Genomic DNA, 23,961 nt, shown 5'->3' on the forward strand with positions numbered 1-23,961 from the left:
GGTGATGTAATGTAGCAAAGAGATTTAACGTGCAGTGACATAAATGAGAGAAAAGGAGCAAATCATCCCATGGTCTCTGTCTGACTGGTTCACTCCGTCATGTGTTTGCAGTTTTGAAATGTTGTGTGGACAGCTGGTGAGAATTATTATACCCTCATGTATATACCTCACTCAAATTATCCCCATGAAGCTACTTAAAAAATAATATCTGGCCACAAACCTAGATTTATCTTCTGTCATGCGTCCTACGTGCTGTGTAATTGTCCACATAAAATTAGGGAGTAGTGAAGATGATTTTGTTTGTTTAGCCAGGAGAAAAACGGCTCCACAGGTTTCATAGAGATGATTTCTTCATAAAAGGGCTGTTGCAGTAGAAAGTGAGGTCTGCGGATTATCCAAAGAAACTGGGACACAGATGTTGCTGGTGAATTTTTTAAATGTAATTTTTCAATTAGGTTCTATTTACTTCCACTGTACTGATGTCAGGCATTAATCTGAAGATGGATATCTCTAAACTGGGACACATAAACCATAGAGTGTCCGCTTATCCACTTTCATTACGCTGTGAAGTTTGATGGAAGTCAAACCACAATATGATGAGCCTAATTAAATTTAAATGATACCATGTTCTTTTTCAGGGTCTTTAAGGTAAGTCACTTTAAATATTCTATGAATAATTCGATTTCTCCTCAGATTGGTGGTTGTTATTTAACACTGCACTGACAGTCAGTCCTCTCGCTCAGTGTGGGTGCGTGACACATCCAAGAAACGACAGCCTACTGCATTAGTCAGTACTGTGTGGACTCGCATCAGTTTAGTCATGCACATCCTCACCAAACCATATTAGCACACAGAGATACAATAGTACTGTACCTCCATCAATCAATAATCAATTACTCCAGGAACAGGATTTACTGATATATTTAAATGGAATGATTTGCCCACCATCAGTCCAGAACCCCAAATATTCAGTAAATATTCTACAAATGAACCAATATATTGTTAAATACTTGAGGACATTATTAGAAATTAATTTCATTATGATAAAATGTTATTTCATCACTGGTCTTCAGCATTCTTCTCTTTCTTCTATTTCTATCCCTTTTTCAATTTCATAATATATTTTTTCCTAGTGACACTATTATTAAGTCACATTTAATTTCATAATGTCACTTTTAAGACAGTGGTGTTACCACCAAATGACACCCCCCCACCTTCCAGCCAGTCACCTGCCTGTTAGGGCTTCATAGTCGTACCTACAGGAAAATTTTGTCCCTTGCTTACAAAAGATTTCTCCAAATTCTCTAAATCTTTTATTGATATTGTGAACCATGACATTCCCAGATACTTTGGAATTCTACATTGAGGAATATTATTCTTCAAGTGTTGCACCATTTGCCCACACAGTCTTTCACAGAGTGGTGGCCCTCTCCCCATCTTCACTGCACTCTTCACTGAGATATTCCACCAGGTGTTTTGTTTTTTTTTGTTGTTGTCTTTTTTTTTTAGCATTACGCAACCTTTCCACTCTATTGTTGCCCCTGACCCAAACTTTTTGAAACATGTTGCTGGCATCAAGTTCAAATTGAGCATATATTTTTCATAAAACAATAAAATTTCAGCAATTCAACATTTTATATTTTGTCTTTCTATTTCTAATTAAATATGGATTTACATGATTTGCAAATCATAGCATTCTGTTTTTAATTACATTTTAGAAGGCGTCCCAACTCTGTTGGAAACAGGGTTGTACATTGAGACGTGTCCACAGCCTGACTTGAACCTTAAAAACCTGTATCCCACTCATCTTGAAAAGGACAGCACACAATCCTGAGTGGTGAGACCAGCAGAAAATGTGAAAGCCTGCTATTATGTATCAATCGTTGAAAAGGCTGCATTCTCAATATCTCCCCGTGTCCTTGAAGTTTGAAGAGTACTGCTGTATTGTATGTAGTAGTCAGTCTCTCAAGAGCAAACACACTGAGTACAAACATTTGCATTTATATACGTGCATTTAGCTGATACACTTTTTTCACAGTGAGAGCGACAACGGATCCTCCGACTTTTAGAATCGCTCATGAGGTAGAGCAGTGGTCAGAGACAGGCAGAGAGCAGCCTGAAAAAATGCAACCTTGGATGACAATGTAAGTGGGAGAAATAAGAGCTAATAAGAGGAGTCGAATGGATTTTTCTTTTAGAGAATGGCATTAGGTGAGCGGAGATATTACCTCCTCTGTCACCGACTGTGCTTTCACTGGAACTTTGCAATTGTACATCATCTGATTGGATTTCAGGACAGTAGTTCATAAACCAAAAGCTGCTTCCCAGTAGATTCAAAGAAATTCTGCACTCTTCTTCTCTTATCAGGTTTGGTTTAAAGGTAAATGAGTTCAACCTGAAGCCTTGTTCTTGGGAGGGAAAAAAAGGCTTCAACAAAATAAAGACATGACCTTGCTATGAAAACAGAGAGACGCAGAAATATCCGCAGCATTATACTGTAGAGTATAATCAAACTGACATCTGTAAGTGATCTGGAGTTGTTAGCCATGAAGTGTGTCTGTTGCGGTTTGTCTGTTTCAGCTGTGGGACACAATAAGTACATAAACTCATTTCCTCACAGAGGAATCTACTCCTGCACGTCTGCATCAGCTCCAGAAGTAGAGACTAGGGACCGTCAGGGGACTTTAAATGGTTTCTACAGGGTCCTGATCAAAATGAGAAGTGGTTTAATTTTGCGCTTAAGTCATTGCTTTGCTGAGACGTTACGACACTCAGGGAATGCATAAAGAGAACTGGTGAATTCATTCCACATTCTGCGGTTATCACCCTGCTCAGTGATTCTGAACCACGACGATAAACAGCAACAGAAACTACACCAGACATGTCTGTTTAAGTCTGTGGTCTCATGTAAGTGCATTGAGATCTGTTAGTATTCCAGAGGTTGAGGGGGGTGGAAGAGGTGGGAATTATGAAGAATGGCTTCTTCAGTGTTTATCTTTCGGGATTTATTTTTCCCCTCAATAAACTGTCCCTCACAGGCCTTATTAGTACTCTGATATTAAGCCGTTCCTATAACACCTCTCTTCAATATTTACTGGATGTTTTTAATGGTTTAAATATATTTCAAATCTCACGATGGAGCTGATCATCCTGCAGCTTTCCCCAGGGGCTGCCCCCTTTAACATGATCTCTTTAAGAGCCGTCTGCTAAACCTCTGGAATGGTGCATCATGCAACAACCCACTTCTAGAAATGCATTTTCCAAAAATATGTTAAATATTCTTTAACATTTTCTATGCATTGATTGCTATTGTACCTTCTTGCAATTATTTGTTTGTTTGACTATTTGAAGTGTTTAATCTAAGCTAGGTTATTCAATGATTTGACCAAGATGTCAGAATAATGTCATAAATTAGGAGCCTGTGTGTTCCTTAGTCTTCACCAGATGAAAAGCCAATATTCATAATCATATACCGACTGTCACTGCAGCCTAGAACAATTATTTACAATTAATTAATGAAATAGTTACCAATTAATTTAAAAAGTGTGTATAGTTTTATCTGATCTAATGCACAGCACAGTTTTTGGAATTTTTCATAGTGTGATAGAGTACTGACATTAAAGGAAATAAAAATGAATAAATACATAGAAAAATGATGTTGTTGCTGTTTGTTGTCTTGGTTGAGAATCATAAAAACAGTCTCTAGTTTGATAACCACAGTAGGTGAAAAGAAACCTATAATTCACCGTTCGGGAAGGGTTGAATCGAAGAGTAACTGGAGGTTCACCTCTCATCTTTCCTCTGATCACCATGACCTGGATGACTGAGAATCTTCACAGACAACTATGATTCACCAGTTCCCTTTGTGCGTTCACTCAGCTTAGCACCGTCTCAGCAAGGCAATGAAATAAGAACAAAATTAAACCACTTCTCATTTTGATCGGGACCCTGTGGAACCAATTTAAAGGCCCCTAATGGGCCCCAGTCTGTACTTTCTGAACCCCTGATATATTGAAAAAGTATATTCCTCTATACAGAAATAGTTTATATTCTTAGACTATCTCACAGCTAAAGTAGATGGGGTTCAAAGAGACATAAAACAACTACAAAGAAACATAAAACAACCACAAAGAGACACAAAACCCACTACAAAGAAACATCAAATTACAAATGTACATAAAATAACCACCAAGAGACACAAAACAACTACAAAGAGAAACGAACGACTATGAATCTGCATTGTTTTCAGCCCTGTCAGTAAGTGCACTCCTGTACAGCAGAGGTGGAGGGCCGTTTACTGTCTGTGCCCAGAGGCCCCTGGCTTCACAATCCATCCATGCAGACGGATGACAAGTGAAAGATAAAACCTGAGTAGGTGGAGAACGGTAGAATGGTTTGGTGAAAATGTTGTGCATCATTCCACAGTCACCGGATCTCAACCCAACTGAACACCTACAATGTGTGAAGCTTTAAGAGTGCTGCTGTTAGCCAGCACTCTCCACCTCCACTGTCAAAACACTAAACAAGGTATACCTTTAGGAAAAATGTTGACAAGCTGTACTGGAACTGCTCTGGAGGCTTGTGGTGGAAAAAAAAACACATCATGCTGGTTTTCAGGTTGATTTCTCATTTGTTCCTCCCACCTGAACAGGTTCTCTAATGGACACGCTTCTGATCAGCAGAGGTCATCACCGACTCCGGCGTTCAATATTCCCTCTCAACATCAATCCAGTCATGATGTCAGCGCGGATATACACTCATACCGCCATTAAACAAGTCACGCGCTCAGCCTTTCCTTCATACACTCAGAGCTGCAGTATATCACAAAAATGTCCGCTGTCTCTCTTCCATTGAAATGCACACTCACTGAGATCTTTATTTACACTGACTAGTTCCTCCCTTTCCTCTCAAACAGCCTTAGTTCTCTGGTGGCATTGGTTCCACAAGATGATGTAAACTTTGCTCCATGTTGACATGACTGCATCACGTCATTTCTGCTGATTTGTCAGCTGCACATCCAAGCTGCCAAACTCTTGTTCTACCACACCCCACAGGTGCTCTACTGGAGACAGTGGAGGCAGCTGAAGTTCACTGAACTCACTGTGATGATCATGAAACCAGTTTGAGACAGCTTTTGCTTTGTGGCATGCAGCATTATCAGCTGGAAATAGCCATTAGAAGATGGTAAACTCTGGCCAGAAAGGGATGCATGCAGTCAGCATCAATACTGAAAAGCTGTGGCATTGAGGAGATGATTGATTGGTATCATTGGGCCCATAATGAGTCAAGGAAACGTGGACTGTTGATGCTAAATTCTGACCCTACCATCTGCTGCCTCAGCAAAAATCCAGATTCATCAGACCAGGCTACATTTTTTTTCTCTTGTTTTCATCCCTCCAGTCTTCTGCAGTTTTAGTCCATCCACCTCAAGGATGAGATGTGGTGTTCATTCTGAGATGCTTTTCTACCCACTGCAGTTGTAAAGAGCTTTGCTGTAAGCAAATGTAAATCAAACCAGTCCGACCTCTCTCATCAACAAGGCTTTTCTTTTTTTTTTTCTTGGCTCCATTCTGAATATGAACTGTAGAGACTGTTGTGTGTGAAAGAGATCGACAGTTTTTAGAAATACTCTGGCTCCAGCCATCAGTTTCTCCTTCATTCTGATGTTTGATGTGAACATGAATTGAACCTCCCGGTCTGTATCTGCAGGATTTTATTCTATACATTGCACTGCTGCCGCAAGATCAGCTGATTGGATAATTGCACGGGTGTCTATGATGAGGGGAAGAATTAATCAGGTGAATGTGGAGTTTGTGTCCATGTGGGTGTGTGTATTGATTTTACTGGTGCAGTATTTAAAAAGAGATGCTTTTCAGTGTTTCGAATTTTCTAGCCTGAAGAACTGTTTGGCCTTTTTTTTTTTTTTTCCCCTCCGTCTCCTCCATTATTTGTTTGACAAGACCTCTTTCCCTCCTCGGGTCTCTGGCAGCGGCAGTGGTTGTTCAGTGTAAATCTGAGGCAGCAGCACCTCAAATCTCTGAGGATTTCTTACGGCCACATACAGTAGTCTCAACAAAGTAGCTGACAGGTAAATGTTGTGCTTACATGGTTCAGAGAATTTGTGAGAAATTGCACAGTACGTAGCAGGCATTCAGGGTGACTGATGGAGCAACAATATCGCGCACACACACACACACTCACACGGGCAGAGAGAGACACACAGGGGAGAGAGGCAGGCAGGCAGGAAGGTATTCATTTGTTAGGAAAAACAGCAGGAGCACACACACACTCTCTCACTCTCTCACACACACACACACACGAACACACAGGTTGGTGAGATGAAGCCAAGCAGAGGTTGAAGGACAGGTCAGGTTCAGCTTCAGTTTTTATGTAAAGTAATGTGACAGGTTTGGACTGTGGTGCACACATCCATACACAACAACGCAAGAAGACCGGAAAGTAACATGCAACTATCCTACAATCTAGCACTCAAACACACCCACACACACATGCACACATTCCCAGGACATGGTCCACAGGGCTGCACTACACACCTTCACAGGTCTAAAACATTCAACACACTCATTCATACAAACAATAAGCACAACGTGTGGAAAGCAGCCCCATGTGCGAACTCTGATATGTATTTAGCTGTGCAGCATCTTTGGACAACATTCTTTTTTTTTTCTCCGCATATATTGACGCCAGGGAAACGGCTGCACAAGCCTCCCACCTGATTCATCTAAATTCAGATTCTTATCTCTCCCCCCTTCCTCGCCCTCTGCTGATCGATCATGCGTCACGACTTGAACTCTGTCACGCTGCCGCTGACCGGACCCCGCCGCTCCGTCTGCTGCGCCGCGCGTAAAAACGCACCTGACACGAAAACGCACGCTCTTCATATAACCCTTGTTTTTTTGTTTTTTTTTTTTGTAATTACACACAACGCAAACTCACCCAGTGTGTCAACGCAGGTCCTTCCCGTGCGTCTCCTGATGTGTGTCCGCGTATCCAGTAAAAAGAGGTGGGAGAGCCAAAAGCGGCGAAGGCGCTAACGAACTAGTGGACGGCAGCCATACGCCACCGACTTCCCTCCTTCTTCTTCTTCTCCTCTTCCTCCCCTTCTCTCTTTCTCTCTCTCTCTGTTCCCCTTACTCCCCACCTCTTCCCCGAGGCAGGCTGAGCAGCGGCTGTAATAATCCAGACATTGTCCTCTTCCTCAACACATTAAAACCAAAACACACAGAGATGGGAAAGAAATGGCTCCGTTTCGCGTCACAACACACAAGTTTGCAGTTCAGGCGAATTCTCCTCTCTGACTGGAGATGACGTCCAGAGTAATCCGCGTTTAGAAACAGTCTGAGTGAACCAGTCCACGAATTTAAAACAGCTCCCAATTAAGATTCTGAGTCAAGAAGAAGAGACTAAGAGAAAGTTTGCTTTCAGAGAGGCCGATAAACAGGTGTGACGGAGCGAGAAAAGGAGTAATCCCAGGAAGATCTGGTCTTCCCTCACTTCCCTCTCCGGACTACAAGCCAAACTCTCCCTTCAGAGGGATCGCAGCGCACCTGCTGCCGGAGCGGAGCCGCGCAGGTATCCACAAACTGAGCACAGTCCTCTCCACTCTGTCTGTGTTTTATTCCGCGTCTAGATATATATTAATAATTTTATTTTTTCTTACTGCTGGTCGGCCGAGTCTCTCTGCGCCACGGTCATCACTCGCAGTGTCAAGCCAGGCGTTGCTTTTCCAAGTAGCTCAGGAAAGCATCTCTTTTCACCAGCGCTCGCTGTCCTCCCCCCTCTCTCTCTCCCCCTCTCTCTCTCTCTCTCTCCCTCCCTCTGTCCATCCTCCTCTTGTGAAACCACACCTCCCTCGGAAGCGATTGGCTGAAAGCCGCAGAGGAGGAGGAGGAGAGAGAAGGGAGGTGAGGCTGCGATGATGCGCACTGAGGAGGTGGAGGACAGGAGGGAGAGAGACAGAGGGAGGACGGACGAGAGGATGGAGAGAGTGGATGAAGGGAGATAAATCTTGGTGAGAGAGAGGAGAGGATGGAGAGGAAGATGAGAAAAGTGGAATGAAAGAGAAGTGAAAGAGGGGGGAGAGTGTGCCAGGAGAGGAGGATGAAGGAGGCTGATACACAGTGCGTGTGTGTGTGTGTGTGTGAGTCTGACTTAGGTTACTGTTGCGGACAAATTTCAGACTAAAGACCAGTTCATTGGGGGCGGGTTAGGGTTAGGGTTGGGCATTTGTTTGTGGTGGGTAAGGTTAGGGTAGGGGGCTTTGCATTGTCAAAGACTGCCCTCACAACTAATGTAAGACATGTATGTGTGAATGGGTGTGCAGGGGGGCAGTCGATGCACTGAGCTCTATGTGTTTGAGCCCAAAGGGACAGGCTGGCTAATGAAGGTGAAAACGCTTTCCTCCTCTTTTTTTTCTCATTCATTCACAGAGCTTCAGCCACATTTGTGCACAAATCTGCTTCGACTCCCAGCAAAACTGAATTGATCCTGACAGTGTCCCCCATTACTGAGCAGAGTCACACACTCCTGTCTGCCTTTCTGTCTTCTGCTCTTTATAAAATCTGGTGTCTGTCAGCTAAGCAGCTTTCTTGTAGAGTCTGTGATGAATAAGTAAGTGGTTAGAAGGGAGGCTGGAGAGTGAAGTGCATGTTGAATACACTGCCCAGGGGCGTCGGGAGGGAAATAAGTAGCAGCCTGAGCCGCCTCTGTAATGGGAGCAAATGAGGTGCGCCGGATATTGTTGTGGCGCTGCCGTACATGGTAGCAGGAGAAGGCAGACAAAATCGCTTGACAGCTCCTGGGAGAGGCTTTGATTGATGGCAGCGCTCCAGGGAGTGTTTCAATATGAACTTGGTTAACTCGGAGCCACATGAAGCATTCATCACTAGCTGCCATACTGGAGTGGGATGCTGTGCGATGAGTACAGGAGTAAATTTAGGTACAGAGACGAACAGATTTCATTACATGTGAATCCAAATCAGAGGGATGGGGACATCAGGGGGATACTGGACAACGTCTCAAGCTCGTGCAGAGAAAGTGGTGTAAATCTGAACATTTAAAGGTCACATATTTTACACTTTTCTGGTAGTTTATTTGAATGGTTGAAGACCATAAGATACATTTGTGGTTAGTCTCAATGTAGTTTTACACAGGTCTCTGTCAGGCTTCTCTTTGGAGCTCCTGTAACAACAGGTCGGTGAGCCAATCACAGAAGAGCCTCAGAGCATCTCTTCTGATTGGCTGATTGTTTTCTGAGTGATCGAATATAAAATATAGCAGACCTCAGGTAAACACTCGCAGAGACCAAATCCTGCAAGGTTGGATGGTGGGTCTAGGTGGGTGGGGCTTGTGATGTGGCTCAGAGTGGTACTCCTTTGTTGTGACATCACAAAGTTACAGAAGTCCTGACAGCTCGTTTTAAGGGTCAGTTTCTGAATAACAACTGTGTGCATTTCTCTGTGGACTGAGTGTTTTGATACTTTAACTGTATTAATATAGAACCTAGACCTGCTTTATAATCAAAAAAGACAAGGAAATCTCACTTTATACAATATGGGACCTTTAAATTTAGTCCCTGTCAATGTGATAGCTCAAAGATACACAAGCTTTAAGGCAACCTCTGCAAAAACATATTTGCCTCTCATTATTTATGTTCTTTGTTTTTCCTGGTGCAAAAGCATTTCTTTAAATCCAGTACAGTACGAACGTCATTTTATTAAGTTCAACCCTCACATTTCATATGAACCGAAACTGGAACCGGGCCACAGAGGAACATTTCATTGGCAGGATGAGCATTGTTAAAGCAAACCCCATAACATTTTGTATTGTGAAAGCCAAGTGTGCTTTTTTTTTTGTTGTTGTTTTTTTGGGGGGGGTTTTTCACTGCTGCTCTTGTCATAACCGCCGCCCCCCACCCCCCCAACTCTGCCACCCCATCTTGAAACAAATGAGGGATTAAAGCAGAGACGTCTTGAACAGAAGACTGTGATGTGAGAGGAGCAAGTGGATGACAGCAGCTCACTGAAATCCAAAGAATATGTATTTTTTGTCTTAGGGGCTTAGAAAGTACAACACCCACTCTGTAGCTCAGCTTGATCTCCCTTTTTTCATTATTTGCCTTTTTATTTTTGCTGTGTGCTATGATGTTAAGTACTGGACAGCAGGGACACGTTTTCATTAATTAAATAATAATGTCAGCCAAAAGATTATTATTTTATGTTTACACATCCAGGAATCTCTGATGGCTGTTATCACATATGATTATGAAGACAAATAATGCCCAAAATGCTGAAAGCGGAATTGAAATGTAGATCAAAGTTTGATGCACAGTAATGTACATGTTATTTTTTAAAGGTACCATATTGTACTATGTAGGATGTCCATGTCATATTTTATTATAATACAGGTCTAGGTGCTATATTAATACTTTACTTATTTATCATACTTTATCAAAGTGTACAATCACATATTGAAAAACTGCGTCTTAAAACAAGCTGTCAGGACTTCTGCAACTTTGTGATGTCACAACAAAACAGTCACCACCCTCAGCTATGCCCCCAGGATTGGATTTCTCTAAGTGTTTACCTGAAATCTGCAGCAGAGCAGCAGTGTGCAATCTCCACACTGAAAATCCTGATAATGACATGTATATATTAAAAAAAAAGCACACTTGGCTTTCAGAATACGAAATGTTATGGGGTTTGCTTTAACAATGCTCATCCTGCCAATGAAATGTTCCCCTGTGGCTGACAGTGATGAGGGCCTGGTTCCAGTGTGGGTCTATATGAATTGTGAGGGATGTTCTTAAAAAATGATGTTTGTACTGTAAAAATCTATATTTAAAGAAAAGTTTTTGCACCAGGAAGATAAAAGCACATGAACAATAAGAGACATACATTTTTTGCAGAAGTTGCCTTAAAAGTTGTTTAGGTGCACCTACGCTATAAAAGAAATTTTTCTTTTTTTCAGCCGTGACATTGACAGACTAAATTTAAAGGTCCCATATTGCATAAAGTAAGAATTTCTTTTATTTTTTATATATTAATACTGTGAAAGCAAAGCACTCAGTCAATAGAGAAATGCGCACAGCCTATATTCAGACACTGAGTTTTAAAATGAACCATCAGAATACCGCTCTCAGCCTTGCCCCAAGCGCATCCCACCTGAACCCACCATCCAACCTTGCAGGATTGGATTTAGTGGATTTTCGGTGTTTACCTCAAATCTGCTACATTTGTATTTATCACTCAGAGAATAGTCAGCCAATCACTTACAAGAGCTACAGGGACAAGCCCGAGCCCAGATGTAAAACTACACTGAGAGAAAAGTGTAAAATATAGGACCTTTAATGTGATAATAGGAAAATCTGAGAATGTCTCCCAAGACTGACAGAGTTTGAAAGATTTGTAGCTAAAGAAATTAAGTCAAATCCAAACTTTACTTTGATAATTTCTCCATCATGTATCAAACAGAAAGATGGAAATTTGAAATATGATCAGGAATAAAATGTTTTAAGTGCAATATTAGTTTTGGAGCCTAATGAAACTCCAACCATAGGACCAAACTACCCAGGAACACACAAGGAAATCCGACTATAGGTGTGACAACAGTAGAGGAATAATAAATGTTGTTAAACAAAGACAAAACAGACTGGACATGGAATAAAGACAGTGAGTTTTACTGTATCTGTGAACTAAATCATGTCAGTTCCTATATTGTGACAGCTGATGACCATCAAAACCAAATGTCCTTTCAATTCACTATAAATAGGGTGAACATTTCTCTCTTGTTCAAATTGTTATTGTAGTGTCTAAACATTTTCAACTGTTTATATAAGTGAAGACTTATAACATTTAACGTAATATTATAAATTATCCATTAGACTTTGCTGGAAACAAACAATTTGATTGCAGTGATATTTAAAATCATGTTTTCCTAAATAACAATTAAAATTGGATTACTTTTATGAGGAGTGGGCAGGTTCTAGCCTCTAATTGGGCTACTTTTATGATGAATTATTAGTTGATTGCTTTACTTTGTTGCTTTATTAAATAGCTTTGATGTACCAATCAGGAATACGAGTGTATGTGTGTGTGAGCACGGGCTGCGTGTATCAGCTTGTTGTTAGTCACAGTAGCCTGGCTGTAATTTTGTTTGGAGAAACACCATCAATCTTGATTTTTTTCCGCTGTATTGACTTTTACTCAGGTCGTTAGTAATCCATTTGGTGACGCAATGCCTGTTTTGACTGATAAACTGATCACCCTAATAGTGTGAGATGTAGATGCAGCACTTGTGCAAGTCCTTGTGTCATTTGTTTCTAATAGATAGTGCTGAAATCATTTCTTGATTAATTGACTTTTCAATCTTTAACTATTTTAATAATCAGTTAATCCTTTAAGGAAGTTAACAAGCAAAAATGCCGAACGCTTGCTGCTTCTAGATTCTCATATTTGATGATTTTTTTATGTTATGATATGTTTGGGTTTTGGCTGCCACCTTGGGAAGTAGGAAGTTATGATGTGCTTTTCATAGACTTAAAAATGGAAATGACAGTAATTACTAGTGAAAACTGTACAAAAAGAACAAATGGGAAGCTTTAGTCAGGCATGGCATTGGTAAGACTTTGGTTCACGGACATTTTTTAAAAATTTATATCACAAAAATATGTATCAAAACAATATATACATACATATACATTATATATATCTATATAGATATATATAGATATATATAAAAATACACATATACACAATACAAAAATACACGATATAACAAAGCACAGACAATAAGATGAATCAACAAAAGGATAAGGACAAAACTTAAAGCACTAGTGTTGCCTAAGTGCTCCCACAGTGAGAGAGTCAGCTTTTAGTAGATTTAAAAAGCCATCAGTGAATCTGTGAATCTTTGAGCCTCAGGCAAATCATCCTTCCGCCCTGGGGCTCTGATCGCAGACCCATATAGTCACCTTTACAGACTGGGCCTGCAGGCTGTGAAATATTTTCACTCTTCCTCAAATGTGACAGCTTTGAGTCAGTCAAACAGACATGCCCAAAAAATATGATGAATTTTACTATTTATCTATAAAATGTGGCATTATGCTATTATATTATTTAACACTGAAGCATACCTGTAATCTTGCTGATGGCTGAAAATGAATGAGTCTGCAGAGTGAGTAAACAATGACGTGTCTCTTCAGCACAGTCCATGAAAACATTATAATGTTTCAGCCTAACAAGCTCCCATCCACTCTGCCATGTAATAAATAAACAGCTCAAGGTAAAAGGCAATGCAGTTGTATATTTATGATCCCGCAGATCATGCATAATCACAAACACATCAAAGACTGAGTTCAATCACAGTCGACAATAATAAAGTCAAAGCTTGAGATGCAGATACTCAAGATTGCAATTTTATCATACGACACACTGAATAGGCAGTAAATTCTGCTTTGGTGGTGTTTTTTTACGTTAAACTAAAATTGTATTTTAAAATTGTCTGTTTTCAGTTCTTTGCTGCCTTTAAATGATCACCATTCCCCAAAAGTTTAAGGCAATAAACATGACAAACATTAAACCTCAGATTGACAGACAGTGAGGGCCGGATGCTGTAGATGTTTTTCGTGTAAACAGAAATAACTGCTACAAAGCTGGAAAGACGATGACGAGCTCATGGGTGAATATCATGGATTAGTCAGAAACCAACAGTAAGATCTCATTTTAACCGCAAGCAATGACACAGTGGTGTGTGAAAGAACCCCACCACCACCTGTTTTGAGACTGAGTAACTTCTACATTGATACAAGCAAACCATATTAAACTTTAAGTTATAATATGTAACTTTTCTACATTAAATTGTCTAAAATGACCAGATCTACAGTATGTTATGTAGGTCATCTATCTTCCATCAATCTATTTTAACCAGATAAAGAATTGTAGTCACTGGACATGTGGATCTAAAGTTATCAGAGAAATAAGCCAGGCAGATGTTAGACAGCTCAGCTCCCAGACGCTCCATGATGTCCAGTGTCCACTGAAGAGCATCTGTGAATCATTGATTTTTAACATAAAACTGCTTTATTCAGTCTTTTAATCCCCTGGTCCAGGTTCAGGTTCTTGCAAGAATCTGGAGCATATCTGGAGATTATTTGACATGACATCTTACAATGCTGTGATTATAGCATGTCCAGTCCAGATTTCATCATATATGGGTCATAGTTTGAAATGTCTGGACACGACATCTCCAGATTCTGGGGTATTTTACACAGTGGACTCCCACTGGGTGAATCCAAACTAGGAGAGGTTGATAGCAATGGTGGTGAAGACAACAAGTCCCATTATCCATTGCTACTGCACAACGTCATCAAATGTTGTCTTTTCTTATTGTTTTGATTGAGAGACTCCTAGCAGCCAATGTTCCCTCTAATTTTTCATGTGTCTGGGAATACACACAAGCTCCCTGAGCACACTGAGGACCATTGTGAGCAACATCAGATGTGCACGCTGTGGCCACACACCAGTATCACACCTGAGCAACACCTGGGATCATAGCAAGTTACATGGCTTATTAAAAGAATCAAATTATAGCAGCAATTTCCATTCGTTTACTTTTAATATAAGTGATTTGGCCCACTTCACCCTTAGATGCACGAGTGACTGGACCCTACACTCTTCCATAAGTGGGTCAAAAATGATCCATATTAGAATCAATGTGTTTTTATGCCATTTTTGTCATTTTGGTTAAGAATAATCACTTGTATAATATTTAGTATTATATTTAGGACCACACAAGAATGATTTCATGTTTGAAATCTCTTTATTTTTCACTTTTTAACATTTTTGAAAAAGAAAATTACCCAGAACAGCAATAGAAAAATGTGAACATCCATTGTGTGTGTGTGTGTGTGTGTGTGTGTGTGTGTGTGTTTTCAATAGATCAATATGTAGCTATATAAATAAATACACTCACTCACACACTCACACACACACACACACACACACACACACACACACACACACAGACAATACATATAGGCCGCGTTCAGACTGCAGGCGATTCTGATTCAAATCAGATTCCTACTCAAATCCGATTTTTAGGGCTGACTGTCCACACTGTTTTTAGCAAGTGTCCAAATCAGATATGGCTCTGTTCAGACTGTGCCACATTATTGACTGATCCAGTTCCAATCTGGATGGGCTAAAAATCGGATTTTGGTTGGCAGTCTGAACAAGGCCATAGTAATGTTAGCTAACTTAGTTAGCTAGCTAGTGTTAGCTAGTTATAAAGTAGGCTAATTTGTTGATAAATAATAATAACAACAGTCATGAAAGACACACACACTTCTGATATAGTCTGTGTGGTCCGCAGTTAATTTATTCCTGACAGCCACAGTTGATAAGAATCAAAGGTTCCCATTGGATTCCATAGAAAATGCATGCGGGTCATTTTTGACCCACTTATGGAAGCTTGGGGTAGTAATACAAAAACTACAATTTCTTAAAATGTATAAAAGGTAAGTTAAAAATGTAAATGGCATTATATCAAAAACATGTTTTTTGAGGAATACCTGGAATATGAAATGATAACAATTTTTCGTTACGAAGATATTTCAAGAAAACAACCTCACCGGGTCATTTTTGACCCACTTATGCATCTAAGGGTTAAAATGAAATGCACTGTTGTTAGCTAGCTAACTTGCATGGCGCCGCGGCGTGTATGGGAAGGGCACCTACGCAAGCAATGTCAATGCTATGATTGGCTGTGTAGCGTAAGTGAACCGTATCGTATCATTGGCTGGACATCTGTCACTCTCTGTGTTACACTGCAAAAAGTTACAGAAAAAAATGTTATTGCTCTAATTAATTTACAGTTTATGTTGAATTTTATTTTATGCGCTGTATAGATTTTCTTGTGCGCTGAGAATGTGTGAGCAGTGCGCGATTGCGCAAGCGCGCAGCTTAGAGGGAATATTGCTAGCAGCAGACGTGTGTATATGGTGTGTTTAAGTGTCAGGGACTGAGCTCCGTCACACTAACAATGGTGACAGTGGTGGGCTACATCAGCCAGCGGATCCTTAGCTTGAATGCTAACAAATGAATCATTGGTTAATTTTCTTAAATCATCAAAGAGAAACTTATTTATAGTTCAACATGGACAGTTAATCCCAGAAACCCTTATACTGCAGCGTGTTACAGAAGCTAGCTGTTCCTCCACAGCAGCTTTCTCTGGATCTCTACAGTCTAGTGCTTTATTATCTCCCATTAATGGAGCCAGCTACAGGCTAGTTTTCCATTCATTCTCATTGATGTTACTGACTTAAGACCCCTACTTCATTCCCTCTGATTGAGCTGTCTGCAGGCTAATATTTTATTAATTCTGATTGGCAGGCGTAAGTACATGGTAGTGTCCCACTAATTTAGATTGGTGGAGCTGACTGCAGGCTCTTGCATCACATCCTAATCTGATGGAGAGATGCTCCAGCATACTGGGAGCAAAAACACAGAAATAGAAGCAGATATTGGCTCCAGGCTGGATGAGCTGCAGATAGTACATTTGTTTCCATTGTGTACCAGCGTTATCACTTACCATCAGAAATTAGCTATTGTTATGAGAAAAAAGGTAGAGCGTACACATAATCACCTGTGTGGTGTAATGAATGTGTTAAACTGCTGAGCGGCTGTAATGTCTCATTTTCACAGCCACCTCTCTGGGCTCTTTTCTGAATGTCGACACATTACAAGTGTGATTCTACCACAGTGAATAACCTGTAAAGGCACTGAAGCCATGTCTTCTCTAATTACACCAGAAATAGAACATGATGGCGCACCTGATTTTCTCTCTTTATTCCCTCCCCCTCTGTAGGCAGCAGTCCATAAAGAACTAAAGGGGCCCACAAAACAAGAAATAAAAAATGAGCTTTACAAAATCATCTTTGATAGCTATTAATGTTAATTTCAAAAATGCAAGTTGAAATCAACTATTTTTGTCAGAATACACAAAGCGAAATCAAGAAAGGTAACAAGAGATTTATTTCAGGGTCTGGATCCTCTCTATTCATGACACTTCAGCTCCTCAGTCTGTACAAGAGCATTCATGAAAAGTTTTAGAAATTATAAGCAGATTGAAGACCCATTCATGTGGGATTAACATTACAGGGGGTGGTAGGGAATTAAATATTCATTGTGCTCCTCTGTAATTTAAATCATGATTCCAGGTGGCATTTTAAGCACGACGAAATTAGAGAATATGGTCTGTGGACATGACTATTCAGTAGGACAAAAGACAAAGCCAAAGGTCTCCCCAGGTGGGTTGAAGAGGAAGCAAATATACTGCATGAGGTGAATGAAAATTTGTACTCATTAACCGAATCAACATACAAACATGAAACACATATTTTTAGATTCAGACTTAATAATGAATATCTCTGATGGCCATCGTCCATAAATTTGCTGAGAAATCATAGGAAAAAGATACTTTCCAAGTTCATCATGTGTACTACAGTGTCTACAGTAATCTAGAGTAAAGCAGTGTACATCCTTTGGCAAACTGAAACCTGGGCCTACTAAAGCCAGGCTCTGGCTACATGAGTTTTAAAATCCTGACAGATTTTGAAATCAGGTTGCATCATGCACATCAGGAGAAACTGTACAGATGTTCTTTGCTCTAATCTCAAACATGCACAAACTACAAGATTTGAAATTATTGTTGTATCACACGTTGCAGGATATTAAGAAATATCATGCCAGAGGGAGCCGTCGGGGAAATGTACCACATTGGAGTGAAAAAAAAAGCAGACGGAAAAACTGTCTCTTCCTCAGCGAGAACTGGTGAAACGGTGATTATCAGTTTTAGTGTCGGTTTTAAAATCTGTCAACAGGAGCAACGAGCTAATATTAGCCTCAAGGGTCAGAATGTTTACTGTTGCTTGGCAACACTGTAAACTGCTCCGGGACTAACATTAGCTTGTAATGCTAACATTTAGCTAGCTAATTCAAAAGTGATATAAGGTCCTCTCAATTACTTCCGTCTCATTTTAGACTTATCTCTCTCATTGGCTATTATGAAAGTAGCCTAGTGACATAATCATGATCATATTCATCCAGATTAACACCTAAATATAAAATGATATTAGTATTAATATTAGTGGGGCGACCCTAAATTAGGGATAAACTGACCCAAAACTCCTGTAGTCTGAGCCCAGTTTAAACAGGGAGCGTCTGGTCGTGGAATGGTTTCAGCAACATACCACATCCAGAGTTTGAGTCCCAGCTGGGGAACCCTTGTTGCATTTCATAGCCCTCTCTCTCTTCCCTTGGTTCTTGTCTCTCTGTAGACTGTCAGATATCAAATAAAAGCAAGAAATCAAAAACGTCTAGTAGCTAATTCTGCATACTTTTAAAGGTGCCAAATGACAAAATATGAGCCAGAACAGAGTACAGTTTGATGAGCTTTATGGTGTCTTGCGCTGATGGCTTTAATCTTTTTGGTTCCCAAAATGGACTATATGTTATTGTTAGTATGTTACCATTAATCAAACTAGCAGAAACATTTCTTTGACATCCTCTCGTATTTTCATACACATAACATTTCACACTGAGTTGATTTGAAAAAAAGGAAATAAAATAAAATTATGCGAAAAGCAGCTCTACCTGCCAAAAAACTCAAGTGATCAGCTATTTCAATTAAAAACCGTGGGTAATTGTGGTTGTAATTACTACAGGGGTGAGGGTGAAAAATTAGCCACACACTCAGAACAGGATTAAAACCACTGACCAGCACAGGTAACATTAAAAATCACCCCACGCCCCCAGAGACATAGATTCAGCCTTAATGGAACTTAAGATGCAGACAGGCCTGCAGTATAGTAACAGTATTATGTCTGTAGGTAGCTCTCAGCTTGCAAAGCTTTTCACAGGTAAGCCCACTATAACAATGTGGCTGATGCTGCACTGAACTATACTGTACTGCTGGACCTTACTGTCAGCACCATCAGTATCAAATATATAAGGGGAGGGGAGCTCAGAGAGACAGCTGCCTCTCATCCCTGCAACGCTCAATTTGATGGCTTCTGAGAAACAATAAGCCTGTGTCCTAGAAATTACATTATATAGTACTAAATTGTTTCAACAACCAGGTTGTGATGACAAACGTAATCACTGGCTGGAACATGTTCACAGGCAAGGTAATTTTTTTTTAATGAATGATTTGGCACATTTATTAACGGCAGAGTGTGTGTATGGGGGCATTGGGTCACATTTGGTTGCAAATGTGACCCAATGCCTGCAGGGGAAGATCGGAGGGTGGTTGGAGGAATTACTTCACTTTACTTCACTTTTTCCAGAGCTTACAGTGACAGTTCGGGTTATTTGAGGTGGGGTTGTATGAGGTACTTATCTATAGTCGGTGTATTACCTGCAGTAAATCCAGGTCAGCGTGCTACCAGTTTGGAGAAGCAGGCCGGTACAGAAGGTGAGCAATGTACTGCTCTGAAAAAAAATCTTATTTCAGGAATTTAAAAAATGCCCCCTATTGCTACATAGCCAGTGTTAGTCTTAACAGTTGTTTATGTACCAGTCAGTTGAAATTAGGGTTGTCACGATACCAGAATTTCAGTAGTCGATACCAATACCTGTGATTTTCCACGATTCTCGATACTAATTCGATACCACGATTAAAAAAAAACAAAACAGAACCCATGTATTTTTAAATTCACTAATTTATTGAAAACTGCTTTAAACTGTCAAGTATTTAATACCACTATCAAAACAAGCAATACTGTGCTTTATGGTAATAAATAACAACAATATTCAACTATTTACATTCAAAAAAGAACAGCAGTGGCATGGAGCCTTCAAGTATATAAAACAAACAATATTCTTCATCTTATAAATATGCAAATAAATAACAAAACAACAGTGGTGTGGAGCCTGATCTCACATAACTAAAACCTCTAATACCAGGCACTGTTTGCATGTCAGCTTGTTTGTGTCTAGAATTGCTATATTCATCCACCTCGAATGCAAAATATTTCCACACGCGACTCTTCGTACCTGTTTTGTCACCGAGCCGACGTGTTGTGCTTCCACTCCCACTTGCTGAAGCCATTGTTATTGTTATCTCAGGTTTTCTTCCTCAGCGCCGCTGACTGCTCTGTGCTGCTCACACGCATATACTGCCCCCATCAGTTCCGCCAAGAATCGACACGGCTCGCCGAGGGAAAAGTTGAATATTCGGTTCTGACGGTACCACAAAAAAGCAGGTGTCGATGTATTTTTTGCGTGTTGGTATCGAATTGGTACCGGAAGTATCGGTTCTTGTGACAACCCTAGTTGAAATGCTGAGTTCAGCATCAAAGTTTATTCCTTTGCTCATCAAGAGCTACTGAAGTTATCATGATAATCAGCTATCTCTGACCCAGTTAGCCAATCTCCTCACTTTCCGATACCGAGTCACTGTAGCTTCCAGTTTGCCCTGAAGAATTAGTGCTGCTCAGACGGTGTACTGTAACCTCTTGTCTTGTAAACACAACAATGGCTGAAGCTCTTAGCAAAACTGTTAAGTAAACAGCCATTAATGCTAACACTGGCTATGTAGCAATAGCAAAATTTATTATTATTTATTTATCATATTTTGGGCTTTCTATGAATTATCTTGCCATCAAACAGCTATTTCCTTTGGCATATTTTCTCAACCATTGAACTTACATATTCCCACACAAAAGCAAACGTACGCCACTCACTGTTACATACTGCAGGTGTTTGAGTTGTCTGCCTGTTTGCCTGCTGTTTCCAGTCCTCAAGCCAGTCACCAACTTCCATGCTTCCTCTTCCTTCCCTGCTTACACAGGCCACACTCGTCCAATGTCTTCCTCACTGCAGTAAACCTTTTTCTTAATCAATCCTCACAGTCCTGCATTTGGGTCCTCTCTATGTACATGTACATACACTGAAAGGTTTTCTGCACAGTATAGCTGTTGCCGTTACCCTTTGTTTACATACTGTTTATTATGTCAGAGAACTTCATGATTATAAAATAGAGATTTGATGGATTTCTCAGTCACCTGAGAACTTTGTTTTGACACATATAGTAAGCAACCTGGAGATTTGAACATTTTAGTGGACATTTTTCTACTCAAAGCCCATTTGTACAATCCTCAAAGGCAAAACAGGCAGAAAGTGTCATTGATTGGTCTTATTTATTGAAGGATAAGTACAACAGAGTTAAAACGTGTTAGCATATGTATAGTTTTTGTCGTTTCAGGTTCTCTTTGTGGCTGTCTGTTCTCTTTGTGCACCAGGAGACCATTCATACATATGTCATTGAAATCTGTTAGCACCCTGGACAGCTTCAGGAAGGGAGGGGGAGAGAAAGAGAGGGAGAGAAAGAGAGAGAGATAGAAATATTACAGTGAAAAATAAAAAGCTCACCACTTTATGCCAGTGAGAAATGTAGGCCTGTTTTTAGTTTCATAGTGAATTTGGGGATTCATACAAGCCAGAGAGGACGACGGAGGCTGCTGAACTGAACGCTCTGGCGAGCAGTGCACTCCAGAATCTGCACATCTGCACTCTAGAGCATGGACCACTGTATCCACACTGTAATTTTGCATAGGTGTACAAAACAGCGGATGAACCACGATACATAAACGCCCTACACATGTCCAGATCAATCATATTACACACTGCACACTACGCCGCTAAGCCTGTTAAACCTGTGTTCTTTGCTCCTGCCTCCTGCCCCCTCTGGTCATCTGTGTTTTGATGAGCTGTTCTCATTTACATTCCTCTCTATGCTACTGAATGAGGAGGAGACAGTCTTGTGATTAAATTGCGGGTTCAAATGTCAAAAGTGTCATTCCCAAGCTGCTACACCACGGTGGAATACAACCATTAAACCTCTGTTCTCTTCCCCTCTCTGGTCAGCTATACCATGTTTTAAGTCTCAGTGTACTATTGTTAACCAGAAGTCACTGGAAGCTGGGGGGTGGATGCTCCTTTGACAACAGTTTTGTAAAACAAGCTGAGTGATGTACTGCAGATAAATTGTCATCTTAACTGTAGCCTACATTGTGTTTAATATTACCATGACTTCTGTGTTAATCAGTATTATATTAAAGCAATAGCTCAGGACAGGCTGTTATATATATCACAGATAGGGGTGGGAGGGTTTCGGCCCATTGTAAAGTGGCCTGGACTGAGCTACTGTTTTTATAAAATGGTTGGCCAGTGTGGTAATATGAAATTGACACATTTCAGCTTAAACCATTTTATTAACATGTTCATGAAGCATTGTTCTTACAATGCACATAGTGCAAGATGGCTGCTATACAGTGCACTAGCTTATTTTATCGATCTGTTCTTTTATTTTTATCACAGATTGACTTCATCATTTAGCTTTTTTATATTAACCTGTATGTCAACTCGTGCAACTCCTGAAAAATTCCACCATCAGCAGGATGACTTTGAAAGCTGCTTGTAGTGCCTTCATCTTTTCTGTTAGGTGGATGTGCATGTCACTTGGGCACCAGTAGCTCTGGAGAGAAGCTGTTCTTACTTGAGTCCCCTTGTGTTCTCTTGATTCTTCTCCAGTGGCTCGTTGTGATTCTTTGTATGCTCATTTACAACACCAGTGAATAAACTGTTGCACGTTGAAAAGTCAACAAACAGGACAGACTGAGCGCTGGGTCATTAATGTAACAGTTAAGTCAAGCACAGAGACAAACAGCTGCTCAGATCAGAGAGCTCGGGTTTACAGCTTCTGACAGTGGCATAGAAATTTTGCAAAGGTGTAAAATTAAACCTTTATTTTTGTACCAGTCTTCAAAGCATTTAGTGGACCAAGTTGTTTGCTTAACTGTGTTCTGTTAATTTTGTTTTTTTTTTCCAGTTTTACGAATCGCTGCATCTTCCAGGTTCAGTGCGTGATTTTTCCCTCACTGCTCAGTCCACTCCCCTGTAGATCGGCCACCTCGGAGTTTTGTGGTAATTTGTTTGCTAGCTGCCCTTTTCCCTGTCTCATGTGCAGTGATACTGAAATGTGTCAAGCAATTAAACGTCATCACTGCTGTATGCGGTTATTATATGACAGCTAACAACCAATCAGACTGCTCGATTTGAGCTAGTTGTCTCATAAAGCAGTGCATGATATAAAGTACAGTGAGGCAATCCACGAGCTGCTTCCAGTTTCCTCTCGAACAGTGATGTCAGAGTGCCTTAGCGACACCTGGGGGCAGAAAAGACAAAAACCGCATGTTGGATTTAATGAGGTGATTAATGAGGTGATAATTGAGCTGAGTCGGGGGATAGCGACTGCATTCTTACCCCGCAGGTGCTCTGCAGCAGCACCACAGTGGAAAAGTGTGGCACTTTGAAGTGCTGCCATTGTGTTGATGAGATACTAGCAGTTAAAAATATGTATAAAGCTACTCATTGTGATTAATTTAATTAATTAACATTTAGCCATTCCACATTACAATGTCTAACAACTATGTTATGTATTTTGTTGTGTACTTACATCATCCCGAAAGTTTCTAGCAATTTTAACCAAGGTAAGGGTCAGTGTCATGATTTGCCCCTAAAATGGTCTTTAAGTTTCTTGTTTATTGTTCTCTGTTTTATTTTGAAATATCTAACCTATTATGTTTGTGGGTTATTTCACTTCCTGCCCCAGTGCGTTTTTCCACCTTCTGTGATTGTCTTCCCTGTCTCAATTAGTAGCACCTGTGTGTATTTCAGTCCCTGTGTTCCCTCAGTTTTTGTCAGTTTGTTATGTTCTTTTGTTTTGTTGTTTGTCTGAGTCTTTTTCTCTAGTGTTTTCTTGGCGCCCTGTTTTGTTGCGTTTTTGGATTTTGTCGCTGCCAATCCATTTTAAGACTGCAAGTTTATTTGTTCATCAGAATTGCTTTATGTTTAGTTCCTGTATTTCCAGCTGTCAGTATCC

General features: G+C 40.3%; 1 protein-coding gene across 1 annotated transcript in view; it reads right to left on the reverse strand.

Annotated features, from left to right (window-relative positions):
• Positions 1 to 8,064, reverse strand: part of brinp2 (bone morphogenetic protein/retinoic acid inducible neural-specific 2) — a 235,365-nt gene extending 227,301 nt beyond the window's left edge. Inside the window, exon 1 of the mRNA XM_071491368.1 lies at positions 6,958 to 8,064. The gene's annotated coding sequence lies outside the window, so the exon portion shown is untranslated. The remainder of the gene's footprint in view (positions 1 to 6,957) is intronic.
• Between the last annotated feature and the right edge of the window lie 15,897 nt (positions 8,065 to 23,961).

This window comes from Trachinotus anak, unplaced genomic scaffold, assembly GCF_046630095.1.
Source record: "Trachinotus anak isolate AG129_WGS33_773 ecotype Australia unplaced genomic scaffold, CSIRO_AGI_Tana_v1 ptg000012l, whole genome shotgun sequence".
Classification (NCBI taxonomy): Eukaryota; Metazoa; Chordata; class Actinopteri; order Carangiformes; family Carangidae; genus Trachinotus; species Trachinotus anak.